The following is a 15,965-nucleotide window of genomic DNA, read 5'->3' on the forward strand; positions in this document are numbered from 1 at the left end:
GGTCCTGCTGTGCTGCTCCTGCATCCCAAGAGCAGCATCCCGGTGGCTGGGGGCGGCCCAGGGGCTGGTAGAGTCATGCACCTCCAACATGTCCCCACCGGTGTCACCATCCCTGCAGCTCTCATGGGGAGATTCGCTGGTGTCTAATACAGCTTGGGTGCGCACCGTACGATTTTCCCCCGCCACGTTCACGGGGGCTCAGCATTTTTGAACACAGTGCCCTGAGCACAGCAAGCAAACTCTGCTGCGCTGGGTGGCAGCCACCCAGCAAGGAGGGGACAGGCAGACAGACGGATGGGGACAAACCCACACCCAGAGACGGTGATTACACACCCATGGGTGCCAAACTGCCAATTCCCTGGCGACGCCTGTGCCCCTTGGGGCTGTGGGAGCTGCCCACGTGCATCAGTGCCTTCACCTGGGAAGGGCGATGCAGCATCCCGGGGGGTTCGTGGTGGTGCTGGGTCCCGCCTTGCCCAGGTGGTGGGATTTGGGATGTGGTGGGGTGGGGAGGCAGCAGGCGTGGGGCAGAGGCGGCGGGAGCGGCTCTGATAGCCAGTGATTGGAGCCATGACTCAAAGGCTGCCCTGGGGAGCCCTGCAAGGACTGCCCCGGGCTGGCCAGGATCTGGCCCTAAACTACAGCCAGGCCCTCTCCCACACGCTGCTGCTCAGGGTTACGCCAGGACAAGGTGACCTGGCCGCTGCCACCTCCTCCCTCCCGGGCTGTGCCGGTGCTCGGGCCCCAGCATAGTGGCCTGGGCCAGCATTCCCCTTCCCCTGATGCCTCGACCCCCCGAAGCACACAAGCCCCTTCTTGCACAGGGGAGAGCTGGCCTGTGACCAGCCCCAGCTCCCACAACTTTGGGGGGACGCCGCCCGCCTTGACAGTGGGCCAGTTCAGCTCACCGACCCCCAGCCGACCAGCCATCCCCACACCGGGGCAGCCTAGCAAGGGAAATCAGCCAGCAGAGGGGTACCCCAACACCAGCAAGAAGGGGCCCCCAGGGGTGCTGAGCCCCAGCCCCGAGCCCCCACGGTGCTGGCACTGCCACGACCACGACACAGCACACGGGCACGAACCCGGCGCAGCCTGAGGTCTCGCAGAAACACATGTTCCCCCCTGCTAAATTCCGGCTTAATTCTCATTTCCATTGTGTTATGAAACACATTATCTGTTGAAACTAAGTCAACAGTTGTTTGCATTTACGTGTAAACACAGCGAATATTAGGAACGGGGCCAGCATTATATTTGCATACGAAATGCTGCCTGCGCTGCCCTCTCTCCCTGGCTCTTCTCCATCCCTGCAGTTAAAGACACCAGGATGCAGAGAGACGGTGAAACCCAAGACAGGAGCAGCCTGAGAAGCAGAACCCCCTTGTTTTTTCCCTCTCTATTTTTATTTCTGTGCAGCAAGAGAAAAAAACCCATCCCTTTAAACCCACGTAACGCACCGACACGCACACCCCCTTCATCTTGGGCCCAAACCAAAACCGCTTCAAATTCCCAATGATACGCATATCTTATCAGGCCCGCTTTGCATAGCACATAAATATTTATTTGCTTTTAATCCTGCAAAGCAAACCTGCCTCGTGGCACATTTCCCTTAATCGGCAGCTCCGGCGCCCGACGAAGCGCCCAGAGAAGCGGCGTCCCAGATTCGGAACCTGCTTTGGGTGTGAGGGCAGGGAAATCAGCACCCAACGCCCAGCACCCAGCGCCTCTCGGGGTGCCTGGGGCAGGTTCAGGGGGTGCTGAGGCAGCTGGAAGGCACCCCGGTTCCCCGCCACTGGGGAAAACAAGAGCTTGGCTCAGACACCCCATAAATAACAGAAAATAAATACATGTGCGTTGTGGTTTGGGTGTCAGAGGCGGCCCAGTGCCGGTGTGGCTCTGAGATGGTGATGCTGCCAGGAGAGGTGACACCAGGGGTGGGGACTGGCCCCCCCAAAAAAGAGATTTTGGGGGCTGAGCACCTTGTCACGGGGAAGGCAGAGGGCACACAGTTTAGTTTTTGGCTCACAGCTTATTTTTTGCACTTGGGCTTGTCGAGTTGAAAAACAGAAACCCTCCAATGTGGACACTTATGAGATGGGAAACGAGGGGCTGCAGCGCTGGGGAACAGCTCGGGTTACCACCATCTACCCATCACCCCGGTTCAGGATGCTGCCAAGCACAGACCCATGCCCCAGACCCTGCCGAGACCCGCACAACCTCACACACCACGAAACCTGTAGAAACCGATATAAAAATGTGAATTTTCAAACATCAAATCACCCCAACACCAAAAGCCCCCGAATTACCTCTTGCTTCAGCCAGAAGGACGGGAAGCAGTGTGCTCACCCACATCCACTCCCGCTCCACGGCAATCAAAGCGTTCGCATCGGGACCCACGGAGCCTGAGATTGTGAATTCATTTCTTAATCGGTTCCCCTTAAATAGGTGGCAAGCAATCAGGCAAGGGGCACCCACTGCCCCGCAGCAAGGGTGCTGAGCCCGGGGGAGCCAGCGTGCTCTCGGCACGGCTCTGCGCCATGCGCAGCCACAGAGCGCGTAAAGACGGAGCTACTTTCTAGTGGGCAAGTAAATATTTAAATAGGCAGCTGTATTTCAGCCACTCCGCCACCGTGCCTCATCCTCTGTGAAGCTGCTGGCTCGGATGGAGCCCAAAAATCTAATTAAAAGCAAAATGCTGGTTTCCCCCCAAGATGGGAGGAAGCACCTTAATCTCTGCCCAAGGCCAGTGATCCCGGAGGAGAAACCACCCCAGCCACCCTACAAGAGGCTTTCCCTGGGTGCTAAGTGTGATCTCTCATCTCTCCAGCATCTTCACACAGTGAACCTCGCAGCCCGAATCTGTGACCCCCAGCGCACCAGCACCTCCAAGGAGGGGTACCGCTCCATCCTCCCCCAGCCCCTGTGCCCATCACCTCGCTGCCGGGGACACGAAACACCCCGAAGAGGCAGCCTGGCTCTCCCCAGCATCCTTCCAGCCACTCAGAATACCAAGGGCAATAAAGAGAGACTCAAGCAGAAAGCAAAATCAATACTGAGAAGGAAGGTTCTGGGCTTGAACGCCTTCCGTAGCATCGCCGGTGAAAAGTGGGTTAGTGAAGGAGGGGGGTGGAAAGGACAGAAACCCTCGGCACACCCACAGCACATGGGTTTAAGAGGAACGGCATTTGCTCTAAGGTTTTCTATAGGCATCACTGATGGTTTTGAGGTGGGGAAGCATGCAGGGGGGTGCAGACCCAACCCAGCACCCCCTGAGCCTCATCTGACCACAAGAAAAGAGTCATGGGGCTGAGAAAGAGGAAGGGCACCCCAGCACCACATCCTGGCTCCCACCCAGGCGATGCCGACGTGCACCCGTTTTGCTTTTGGGGGGTGCGGAGGCGCAGGGAAGGGGCACAGGGGCCAGCAGGCTGTTTGCCAGCCTCCCGCGGCTCCCCTCGCTCGCAGCCCCGACCAGAGCCATTTCCCTTCCTGCTCTCCCAGACTTGCACCTCCGAGGGGCTGGCTCTGGCTGCCGACTGGCATCGCCATCCCTGCCCCAACTGGGACAGCAATTGGAGGGAGCAAAGCCCACCCGTAACGTGGGAAAGCCGGCATCCCAGAGCATCCTCAGCAGGGGCCACCACAGCGGCGACAACTCCACATTATTTTTAATTACCAGGTTGAAAATAATAAAGGATGTCTACGTGCTCTGCCACACAAATGGCAACCCAGCGCAAGCCCAGCTGTTAAAAATAGCCCTTTCCAGAAGCGCGGCTGCCAGCCACCCACAGGCACCCTTGGCCCCGTGAGACGCACGCTCCACTCCATCCATCGGCATCACCGCATCAGGTCCACAGCATGCCGGAAGGTCAGTGAGCATGGAAATACGCATCTTACATAAATAAAATAAAATAACCAGAAGCCAAAAAAAAAAAAAAAAAAAAAAGCAACGATACCTATGATGCTAGGGGAGAAAGAAAGAACTCAGGGGGAAGAAAATTTCTCAGCGATGAAACCACAACCCAAGCAGCCTGCTTTGAGAGAGTATTTAAAGATGAGGGGATTTGTGCGCTCCGAGGTGCGCAGGGGACACAAGCATCACCCTTGCCGGCAGCTAAAGTAGAGGAAACTTTTGCATCGCTGCAGCAGTGCCGGAGCCAGCTTTTATCATGGAGAGCCTCATGTGCAGGCAACGACAGGGCTGGATTTCTGCAGGTGTAATTCCCACGGAGATAAAGACCTTGTTTTTCAACAAGCGACGGCATCGTACATAAATTACAACAGCAAGCATGGGGAAACAAAGAGGTTTTCAAGAGAGTGCGTAATCCTCAGAGGGACGGTGCGGGGAAAGCCGGCAGGTGGCTGTGGGGAGATGACGCAGGAGATGTGGGGCTAATCTCATGCTCTCCCACCCCCTGGAAAAGAATAAACCTTTGGGCAAGTGGGGGGAAAAAATAATTAGCCCACTCAAACAAAAAGTATTTGAAGGGCGCAGGATGGGGATGGGATTGGATGCTGGGATGCACCGCCGCCACCTGCTCTTCCCTGCAGTGGGATCCAGCAAGGAGCAGCGGGAAGGGCACAGGTGGGTGCTGGATCCATCCTGGAGCCAGCCCTTTGCTCCGGGAGCTTGCACAGGGAGGGCTGGGCGGGCACAGCACCAGGGTGCTCAGCTCACGGGACTCAGGTCACGCTCATCTTTTTTTCTCCTCTCTCTTTTTAAGTAAGATAAATAAATACAACCTGACACTAATTCTAACGGGTTTCATAAATGTTTAATGTCCTGTTAAAGGTCGCTGGCTGCCCACTCCCGCCACAGATCTGCAGGAACAGCACATGGGCCACTCGGGCTGAACCGTGCCGTTCCACCAGGGATCTGACGGCCGGCACGCTGCTCTCCCACCGGGCATCGCCTGGCATGTGCCAGAAACCTGCCGCCAACCCCTGCCAAGCTTCATCTGGGGATGTCTGCATTTTGCGGGGGGACGGGGGGGACAAAAATACCAAGCTCTAATCCGGGGTACGATGCTGTAATTTCACTTCAAGGGTTTCTAGGCATTTTTCCCCAGAAAGCTGAGATGAAATTACAGCCCAGCAATGCCCTTAAAGGGTGCGGAGCAATTTATTTTCAGTGATCCTCCTCTAATGAAGCTAATTTATAACCTTGTCAGAAGGCGCACGCAGACTTGGGGCACCGGCACAGCTCCCTTCCCCCCGCCTGCCTTTCCCAGGATGAAAACCTCCAACCCAAACCCCAACCAGGATGTTTATTTAAGGCCCAAAACCCCAAAGGCACTTTAAACAAGCAGAGTTCCTCACATATTTTGCCAACTGAGCGCAATCCTTCCTGCCGATTGCAAAAGGGTTTCTAATGGCGAGGGGGGGGTGGGGGGTGGGGGGGGGTGGGGGGCGTCCCTGCTGCCAGCAGGACGGGGGTACCCCACACTGCTCGGATGGGAGCAAGGATGATGTTGTGGGACCCCAGGACCCGGGAGCTTCTTGGGGTGTCCTTGCAGACCAGAGCATCCCCACGCGTTGGGGTCTCCACAGCTCAGCAAAGTGGTGACCCAGTTTTGGAGGGACCTGCCGACACCATCACAACAGCCGCACCGTGCTCTGATGGGAATCGCTCCTCACCAGCTGGAAGGGTTCAACGGCTCATCCCCTGTCCGGTTAAAAGAGAGGAAACCATAGGAAAAAGCCCTTTCTCCATCCATACCAACCCCTCGTGTTTCTCCTAGGACACACAAGACCCACGGCGGCCACCGGTGAGAAGGAGCAGGGAAGAAGCGGAGTGGCAGCAGCTCCCACTGCCCTGCCAGCGCCGCGCAGCAGCACTTTAGCAGATGGTGGATCGTAACATCGTTATATTTACCTAACGAGATTGCTTTATTGTAGCCCTCCAACAATAAAGCCAGAGCATCTAAAGGCGGCGGCCAACTCCTGGGCTTCGACAACGCAGGTGCCAAAAAAAAATAAATATCTACATTTTAAATCTATATATAAATCACGATCTCAGAGGTCACGTTAATACACCGGTTTCCCCCCCCACACACACGCTAAACCACATGTGACTTGTATGCAACAAAAACAGATGCACAATTCAATGCTTTACATCCTTCTAAGGTCCCGGGAGCAGAGCTGCAAGAGCAATTTGGGTGCTGCCACGGGTGCGCGGGGCTCAGACCCCCAGCGCCAGCCAGGACAGGCAGCACGCGTGCCAGCGACGCCGCTCCTCCAGCCGAGGGCTACCGCTGGTTGCTGGCACAGCCGGTGGGTTCCTAGCCTCCTAAATACTAATGCAACACAAATAATAAAGATAATTCCCACATATTTAATCATTGCCAGATCTCTGGGTAGAAATGGTAATCAGGCCCCTACTAATTAGGGAGACATAATCCTGCCTTTCCTACAGGTTTTTCCATCCCCGTCACCTACCCTGCAAGGAAAGAAGCAGAAAGCTGACCCGATAGGGAGGAGGGTGACTTTGATGGAAGCCTCAAATAGGTCCCAAAGCCCGACCGCAGTGGGCACAGCACCATCCTGCCAGGGCTGGGGGGGACATGCCACAACCCCCATCCCGCGGGGCTTGGCGCCAGTTCAGCCCCGAATGCAAACCATCCTTTACGATGGTTTTAGTTTTTTTTTTTTATTTTGAGAAGCTCCGAGCAGCAGCATCCATCCAGGGAAAACCTGCCCCTTGCCACATGCGCCCCTCTGGGGTCTCCGTCCCGCAGCAGGGTACGGACCAGCAGCCCCACAGCTCATCTCAAGCCTCATCCCAAAATTTGGGTATCCCAGAGGCTCTCCCCGGTGGCTGCTGGTAGGCGAGGGCAGCGCCAGCCTTACCGGCACTGCTCCCTGCTGCTGTCACCCATGTGCCATGCCACGCGTGCTCCCCAGTGCCAAGCCCTTACAAAGTGGCTGAGCTTAATTTCAGGCATGAGGATTGCCACTAATTAGAAGCAGGGCTGGGTCTGCCTCTTTCATCTGTGCGTGCCAGTGGAGGGGGCTCTGCCCGCCTCCAGGGAGCCACCTCCATCCCCGGCACCGTGGTCGGAGCCAGCCCCACCACCCAGGGCCAACCCTTGGGTGCCACCGGGCTGGAGCTCCAGCAGCAGATGAGCAACACGGTGGCCGGTGGCCAGTGTCCCAGGGCAAGGTCACCTCACGCGGGCCATTTCCCAGGCAGGAGGCACGTCCACGCAGCCGCAGGTCCAGGCAAGTTGTGAGCTCTGCCACGACCCGGGCACAGGGACACGCTCATCCCTGCGTGCCACCCTTTGAAGGTGGGCAAAGCATCTTCTCTCACGGCCACAGGATAAGCCCCAGGAGATCTTCACCTACTGTGATGGCTTCATTTCCCGGGTGTTACCTTGCTCTGGAGCACTCCTGCTCTGCTCACCACGAGTTTTCTCTAAGCCAGGCTGACTGCCCTAATGTCCTTCTAACCAAGAGTTAGAGGGAAAGCTTTCTGGGCTGGTTTTTTTTTCTTTTTTTTTTAGCAAGGGAGAAGGAAGCCAAGGGCTCCTTAACACATCCACCCCCTCCCTTGGCCAGGGACGGGGCTTAGCTCCTACCTCTTCACCAAACACTTCTTCCCATGTAAAGTGACTTTCCAGCCCCGCTTCAAACCACCCCATAAAGCTGCTGGTTATCAGGGCCTGGGCACCACACGTTTCTCTCGGAAGCACACAAATCCCTCTGACCTCCATCCACCCATTCCAGGGGGAGGTTTCTCCTCCAGGAGCATCCCAGCTAAGCAGGACACACAAGCCCTGGCAGCAACCAGCAGACACCACCAAAAAGCGCGAGAAATGCTTCAAAAAATAAAAAAGATGACAAAACATTCCTCCCACCAGTGTTCCTCCTGGCCATCTCCTGAGGGATCTATGCCCCAAAGCGCCCCCCGAGCTCCCAGGTTTCCCTCTGCCCAAGGTGCTCCAGGAGCAGATCAGCAGCAGGTCCATAGTGCCCACCACGAGCCTGTGCGCCCACCCGCCTGCACCCACTTGGATGGCTCAGCGGTGCAGCACGCCACATCGGGGATGTCACCCACAGGCAGGGGACATCTGGGTTTGTCCCCTTCCATCTCCTGGGGCAGAGGACCCAGACAGGCAGGCGGGCGCTGGATGACACATTTCCAGGAGCCCTCCTGGGTCCACACCGACCTCCCCGCCGGCGCCTGCTCCTTTTGATGTTGCACATTTAAAGGAAACGAAGACAGACACTTCATCCCTCAGGTGAGAGGTGGAGATCAGCTCTGAGGGGGGAAGCCCTGGTAAAGGACAGTGACATCCACGTGGACACACAGCAGCAGAGCTGTGCTCCTCACCAGTCCCTGCTCGTCCCGCTGAGGTTGATTCTCTTCTTGAACCAGCCAGGCCAGCACGGAGCAGAGTCAAGGAAACGTGAAGCCAGAAAACTCAAACAGAAGCTGTTTGCCTGCAGGAATGTAAATCCCACCTCAGTACAACTGCTCTCCAGGAGGGGCTTCGTGTGCCGAGTGCTTTTCTTCGCAGCATCCTACCTAGGGCAGCAGCAAAGCTTCCTTTCCCACAGGTAAGTCCCTCAGAAATCCCTGCCAAAGCGTTCGTGAGGCAGCGTTTGGCAGCAGCTCCCGAAACAGGATGAGACGCGGGGATATTCCCACAACAGCCATGCCCCAGCTGCTTTGGGGGATTTCTCCAGCTGCAGCCCCCACCCCAGCGCATCGCTCCCCCACCACCACAGGAGCAGCATGTGGCAGGGATGAGCACCTACCCGGGCTCACTTGACATTTTTCTCTTGGGCTTGAAGCAAATTCAGCCACCGGGGCTGCCCTAAGAAACGAAGCATCGAACCGGTGAGTGAAAACCCCCAAAGACCACCTGGAGCCTGGCCACCACGCAGACCGGAGCCTCCCACCGCTTCTGACCAGGCTGAAGGCTCCTCACCTCTTTTCAAAGACAATCATAGAATCATTTAAGTTGGAAAAGACCTTTGAGATCATCGAGTCCCACCGTTAACCCAGCACTGGAAGCCCACCATATCCCTAAGCACTGCACCTACACATCCTTTAAACACCTCCTGGACGGTGAGTCCACCACCTCCCCGGGCAGTCTGTTCCAGTGCCCAACCGCTCTTTTGTGGAAGAAATTTTTCCTAAAAGGCCTCAAGAGATGTGAATAAAACACGTTCTGTGAAGGGCCAGGCTGCAACAGGGCAGAGCAGTCATGGGAAACCTTGCTCCTGTTTGCACGTACCTGCCACCTCCCTGGCAAACCCGCGGCCAGGGCTGCTCTCCACCCCCAGCCCCACTGCTCAGACCAGCATCCAGATGGACACCAGAAGCCCTTCCCGACAGCTTCCAGCTGGGCTCTTCCCAATAAATGAATCAATAAACACATTTTTAGCTCCTGGATGGATATCTCCATCCTGAGAAGGGGCTCCCAGTAGGTTCTTTCCTCTCCTTCTCCCTGTCCTTGAGAGGGGAAGGCTTCTGGTGGTGGCAAACCCACCCCAGGTGCCTTCAGCATCTGCCTCTGCTCCCCACAAAGCCCCAGAGGAGGTTGGACATTGCCAAGAAGGTGCAACACGGGCAGACATGGCTGGAGGGGCAGCAGAGCACGGGCACCAGCACAGCCCCTTGCCCCAAACCATCACCTACCACTTACACCCAAGCACAGCCATCCTGGGAGCAGCAGTCCCCATCCACACCTCCACTGCCATGAGGATCCACCACCACATCCACCCACCACAGGCATCTGCAAAGGGATGCCGGCAGCACAAGGAGCAATCATGCCCGCTGGCCACCGGGCAGGGCAAGGCACTGCTGCCCAAGCCGACGACGGCCACCACCAAGCCCTGCGCCCACCCCAGGGGTCAGCCCCGCAGTGGGCCACCGGCTGGGGACGAGCCTGGCCGGTGACCGGAGTTCCTCCACATTCCTCCAGCCTGGCTGCCGGGGTGCAGAAATTCCCAAAGGAAGTACGGGGCATTGATAATTGCCGAAAAAAATCTGAGCTATTTCCTGCAGGAGCAGAAGATGGGAATCCCCCATCAGCTCCAGCGGCGAGAGGTCGCTTGTTTTGGTCTGGGATTTTGGGGTTTGGGGTTTTTTTCTCCTTCCTTTAAGCAGAACATCGCTCAAGTCATACGTGATACACATCAAGTGGGACAGCCAGAACTGTCCTCTGTGCTGGCCCCAAAGTCCACCCTCCTGGTCACCTCCTGCCCCACGCAAGGTCCCACCGGACACCTACCGGCACCATGCTGGGCTGCCACGAGGGCACCACGTCTCTCACCCGGGCTGGTAGGGCAGGTTCCTAAATACATCCCTGAGCAGGTTCCTAAATACATCCCTGAGCAGGTTCCTTCCCTCTTACTCTTGGCTTCTCATTAGCAAACCTGAACGAGCAGCGACCCAGGGCAGCACCAGCAGCTCCCCTGCCCAGCCGTGACAGCCCTGCCGGGAGGGACAGCAGAGGGAGGCCATGATGGCCACCAGCGCCCGTCCCCCTCCATCACCCCCAGCTCCTGCAAGCACCCCGCCAGCGCAGCCGCCCGACCCCTGCCCTGCCCGCACCAGCGGCCACACATCCCGGGCAGGGATCACCCCAAAAACGCGGCCTTGGGGGGCAACGCCAGCCCGGATAGCAGCGGGGCAGGGCAGCCCTGTGGCACAGCAGGACACCCAGTCCAGTGGTCACTGGCACCCTGGCACCAGGGGCAGCCACACCACGCTGCCGCGGCTCAAAGGTGGCTCGGGCACCCGGCCGGCTGCTCGCCACCGGCCCAGGGCTCGCTGCTCTGGGGGGGCCACGGGCCAAGGCAGAGGCACCGAACCACGGCCTTTAGCCCCCCAGCCCCTTGGCCACCAGCAGGGTCGGGTCTGCCGCCGGCAGCTGCTGCACCGCTTTCTCATCTCCGAGCGGGTGCTGCGGCCGTTCCCCCGGAGCAGGGAATTCCGCGGGCTCGGACGGGTGACAGCCGGTACAGCGGGGCTGCCTGCGCTGGCGGGGACCGGAGACCCGGGATCTTGTGGAATTAACGGCGCTCATGTGCAGGATTAATCCCCAGCAGCTCCTCCAGCAGGAGCAGACACCCCAAAGCAGGGGGCTCCCGTCACACGAGGCTCCGTGCCACTGTCCCCAGCCGGTTCCAGCGTCCGGAGCCTGCACGCCAACGGGCAACGATGCAGCAGGAGGCCGAGCCACGGACCCCCAAGCACCCGCGACACCCAGCCCCGTGGCTCTGCAGTGATGCTCGGCGGCACCCCCACCTCCCGAAGCGCTCTCGCCGCAAGCCCCCAGCGTTACCTGCACGGCTCCGAGGCTCGCCCCGGCGCAAGGCGCATTAACAGCATCGCCCCGATGGACGGATAGCCCCGCTAAACCTGCCGCCAGCCCCACGCGCTGGAAGGACAAGGGCACCGGCTCCCCAGGGAGCAACTTTCTCCCCATCACGACTACCCCCACGCACCCAGAGCCCCCGGCTCGCCCCCGCCGGCCCCGGGGGGCCACAGAGGACGCCTGTCGCTCCAGCCCGTGGGCCACCGTGCGAGGCCGGGTGGCCAGCCCAGCCGAAGCCCCCAGCGCTTCGTCAGCTCAACCCTGTTTCTATTTCCAGCCGCGCTGCTGCCGCTCCCCGTGCCGGCGGCGGCGAGCCCCGGCACCCCACTTGCCGCTTCCCCCCTGTTCGGCACCGCCGGGCGCAGCTGGGGCAAGTGGTAGCCCTGGGGCTGCCTTAGGGACATGGGACATCGTTGGGGTGGTGGGCACCGAAGGCCAGCCCGGCATCCCCTGCCCCACCGCCCCGGCACCATCGCCCCCCCCAGCCCCCTGCCTTACCGCCCCAAGCACCCCTGCAGCGCTGGCACCCCCAACCCCTAATGCCCCCCCCCAGCCTTATTGCCTCTTGGCATCCCCCCCAGCCCTGCTGGACCCCAGCAACCCCAAGCCCCAGCATCACCCCCAGCATTCCCTCCCGCCAGCCCTAATGCCCCCCAAGCCCCAAAGAGCTCAACACCCCCCACAGCCCCACCAACCCCAGCATCCCCCCAGAGCCCTCCAGCCCCCCAACATCCCCCCAGTCCTATTACCCTGCAGCATCCCCCAGCTTCAGCACCCCCCCACCCCACAGCCCTATCGCTCCCCAGCATCCCCCAGCCCTCCTGCCCACCGCATCCCCCAGCATCGCTATCACCCCGCAGCACCCCCCCGAACCCCCGGCACCCCACCACCCCGCAACCCTATTCCCCAAGCATCCCCCAGTCCTACCACCCCCCAGCACCCCTCTCCACGAACCCAGCACCCTCTCACCCCTATTCCCCCCAGCATCCCCCCAGCCCTACCACCCCCCCCCCCACGACCCCCCCCACCTCCCCACCCGTATTCCCCCCCAGCATCCCCCAAACCGTGCCGCCTCCCCAACACCCCGCTTGGCCCACCGTTCCCCCCCGCACGGCTACATCCAGGACTGGGACTGAGGGGGGGGTGGGCACATGGGGGGGGGGGGGGGGGGGGCAAAACTTTTCCTTACCGCGGGCGGCTCGGGCGCGGCGCTCCTGCCTCCCCCGGCGAGGCTGCGCGGGAGCGGCGGGGGCGGGCGGGCGGGGGCCGGGATGGAGCCGCCTCCCGCCTCCCGCCGCCTCCCTCCTCCCCGGGCGGAGCCGGTGCTGCCCGATGGGGCTTAAAGACAAGAAAAAGGAAGGAGGGAAGGGAGGGAGGGGAAGAGGGGGAAAAAAAAAAAGGAAAAAAAAAAAGAGGGAGGGGGGCGTTAAAAAAAAAAAAAATCCCACCCCAAACTGGGAAAGGAGAGCAGCTCTTTGTTCTGTAATCCCAGTAAAAGTGCCAGCCATTCGCCCCGCCGCTAATCCCAACCCCGCTCAACGGCACCATCCATTGGCTGCCATTTACATACGGGATTAAGCAGCCCGATAACCGGCCGGGGGGGTTGGGGGGAGGGCTGAGCTCTATTAAGTCCTTTCATGCCGCTCCGGAGCCGTGCCGAGACGCGCCGAGCCGAGCCGTTCCAGCTGGACACGGCTCGGCGCGGCTCGGCACGGTAGCCCACTTGGGTCCCGGGGTGGTCACAGGGGTGCAATGGGGACCTGTCGCCACCTGTTGGCGTTGGCATGGCTCGGCTTGGCACGGTTCGGCACGCTCCTTGTGTGGTTTGGCACGGTATGGCTTGGCACAGCTTTGCCCTGGTAGAGTTTGGCTTGGCACGGCTTGGTCCTGCGTGGCTCAGCATGGCACGACATCGCCCCGTGCAGCTTGTCTCAGCTCGGTATGGCACGGCATGGCTCAGCACAGCTCTGTGCAGCATGGCACAGCTCGACATGGCCTGGCAAGGCTCTGCTCAGGTTAGCACACCTTGGTTTAGCACGGCATGGTTTGGCACAGCCTGGCTTTGCACAGCTCGGCATGGCATAGCACAGCATGGCACAGTCTTGCCCTGCATAGTTAGCTCAGCACGGCTTGGCATGACACAGCATGGCTTGGCACAGCCCTGCGTGGCATGGCTTGGCAGCGCGGCGCGGCCTGGCCCCGCACGGCACAGCTCATCAGTGCATGGCCCAGCCTGGCTCAGCACAGCCCGTTACGGCACGGCCTGGCATGGCATAGGTGGGCTTGGCAGGGCATGGCACAGCCTGGTGCTGTATGGCCCAGCTTAGTACGGCACAGCACAGCATGGCCCAGCCTAGTATGGCACAGCTTGGCATGGCGCGGCATGGCCCAGGTTAGTACGGCACAGCTCAGCTCAGCACAGCACAGCATGGCCCAGTTTGGCACAACACATCATGGCATAACCCAGCATGGCCCAGCATGGCACAACCTGGCATAGCCCAGCATGGCATGGGATAGCACGGGACAGCACGGCACAGCTCAGCATGGCCCAGCACAGCCCAGCTTGACACGGCACAGCCCAGCACAGCCCAGCTTGGCATGGGACAACTCAGCACAACCCAGCATGGCCCAACTTGGCATGGGACAGCCTGGCACTGCACAGCATAGCCCAGCCTGGCATGGCACAGCACAGCATGGCCCAGCTCGGCACGGCACAGCCCGGCATGGCCCAGCTTGGCACGGCACAGCCCAGCACGGACCAGCATGGCCCAGCTTGGCACGGCACAGCCTGGCACGGCCAAGCTTGGCACGGCACATCATGGCCCAGCCCAGCGTGGCCCAGTTTGGCATAGTACAGCCCAGCATGGCCCATCTCGGCACAGCACAGCTCAGCATGGCCCAGTTTGGCACGGCACAGCCTGCCATGCCCCTGCCGGCTGGCCCAGTGGTCCGGGCTGTGCCAGGAGCAGGGAACGGCTCTTCCCCCAGCACCTCGCGGCACATTAAGGAACAGCGAATTAAAACAAATGAAAAACTATTAAAAATAACTTGACAGCGTTTTAACCTCCAAAGTTTGGAAACTGCTGACATTTTTTTCCCTTTGAAGACGCATTATGCAGCTGCTCCATTAGCTGGATTTTGGTTTAAATAAGTGATGATTTATTACTGCTCCGGGGCCGTGGGGAGAAGAAAACATTTTAAGAGAAAACACTTTTTCCCAGTTTCTGGAGGAGCGGGGAAGGGGCTTCTCGGTGCTGCCGAGCCCCATGCGGGCACCTGGCACCCCCTGCGTCCCTCCCTGTGTCATCAGGCCTGGGAAACCTGCACGGGGGAGGGGGGCTGGGGACACCCCCATGGGGACGAAGGGTTTGAGGAGCTGGGACAAGGTGGCCAGAGCTGGTCCCCACTGGGCACCCGCCATCCCTGGGAGCATCCCTGGGGAGTGAGAACACACTCGCTGAATAATTAAATGGAAGATCTTACTCCGACGAAAGAAATCAGGGCATCTGTGGGCTAATTATCTGTAAGCCAGACCTCCCCCCCCAAAAAAGCACCCACCAAAATTAATTGAATTAGGCCATGCGAGCACAGGAGGAGCTGCCTGCGAGGGACGGGGAGGTTTGGGTGCGGGGGTCCCCAGCACACCTTGGCACGCTGCCAGTCCAAAAACCCTGGGTGATTTAAAAAAAAGGGGAGGAAAGTGGATTTTTGTGCAGCTGCCACCGCTGTGCTGTGCCCCTGCTCTGTGCCCTGGGAGGCTGCGGCCCCCAGTGCCTTGTTCCCACTGGGGCCCCCCCTGGGGTCAGGCTTGTGCTCGGTGTTGCCCCCCAAACCTGCCCCCCCCCGGGCCAGACCTGCCCCCCCCCGGCCTATGGCCATTGGGGCCGCAGCCGCCCCAAGGGAGCATTTATGGTGTCACCAGAGAAACAGGATGGTGCTGGTGTTTGGGGGGGTTACACCCCCTCCCCCCGCCCCAGCATGGGTTCGGCTGTAGGGTGGCACCTCTCAGAGCCACCCCAGGATGCTGATCCTGGAAGGGACCTTGGCCAAGAGGCTTCCCGAGGTCCTTTGGCCAAGGCCAGCGCCTGGCTCACTCCCGACATGCGGGGAACTGTCCTGCAGGGGTGGTCACACAGCTGGGACCCCAGTGCTGAGCCCCTGGGGATGGCTCGGTGCCAGCTGGTTTTGGGGTCCCCTCTTGCTCCTCACGGTTGAGGACCATGAAATGAGGTCGGAGACCCCTGGGTGCCACCTTCGGTCACTGGTGTGTGAGTGGAGCTCACCCCCGCGGGCGGCAGCAGCTCCCAGCAGGGTCTTGGCTTTGGGAGCCGTCCCCAGGAAGGGCCATGGGTGCTTGGGGTGTGGGGAGGTCACAGCGATCCCGAAATCGGGAGAAGGAGCCTGGGCAGGGGCCGTGGAGCAAGGCAGGCTGTGGGCTGAACCACGCGAGGGATGGGAGGGACGGGGACGGGCTGAGCCGCAGCTCGGCTACTTGGGGAGATCTCGGGGCGGGGGGGGAATGCTGCCAGCTGGGGTCTACGGACTTCAGGGGGGAGGTGGACCATGTGGTGGGACCTCACATGTTCCATCAGAACCAGGTCCACACAGGTGATGAGCATCCTTTAGGGATGCTCG

General features: G+C 60.0%; 1 protein-coding gene across 8 annotated transcripts in view; it reads right to left on the minus strand.

Annotated features, from left to right (window-relative positions):
* The window catches only part of GTF2IRD1 (GTF2I repeat domain containing 1), a 67,701-nt gene extending 55,007 nt beyond the window's left edge, over positions 1–12,694 (minus strand). For 4 of the 8 annotated variants that reach the window (XR_005830717.1, XR_005830718.1, XM_040613511.1 and 1 more), the window contains exon 1: positions 12,520–12,694. The gene's annotated coding sequence lies outside the window, so the exon portion shown is untranslated. The remainder of the gene's footprint in view (positions 1–12,519) is intronic. The other 4 variants (XM_040613480.1, XM_040613500.1, XM_040613489.1 and 1 more) reach the window with 1 other exon arrangement.
* Between the last annotated feature and the right edge of the window lie 3,271 nt (positions 12,695–15,965).

Source organism: Falco naumanni, chromosome 1, assembly GCF_017639655.2.
Source record: "Falco naumanni isolate bFalNau1 chromosome 1, bFalNau1.pat, whole genome shotgun sequence".
Taxonomy (NCBI): domain Eukaryota; kingdom Metazoa; phylum Chordata; class Aves; order Falconiformes; family Falconidae; genus Falco; species Falco naumanni.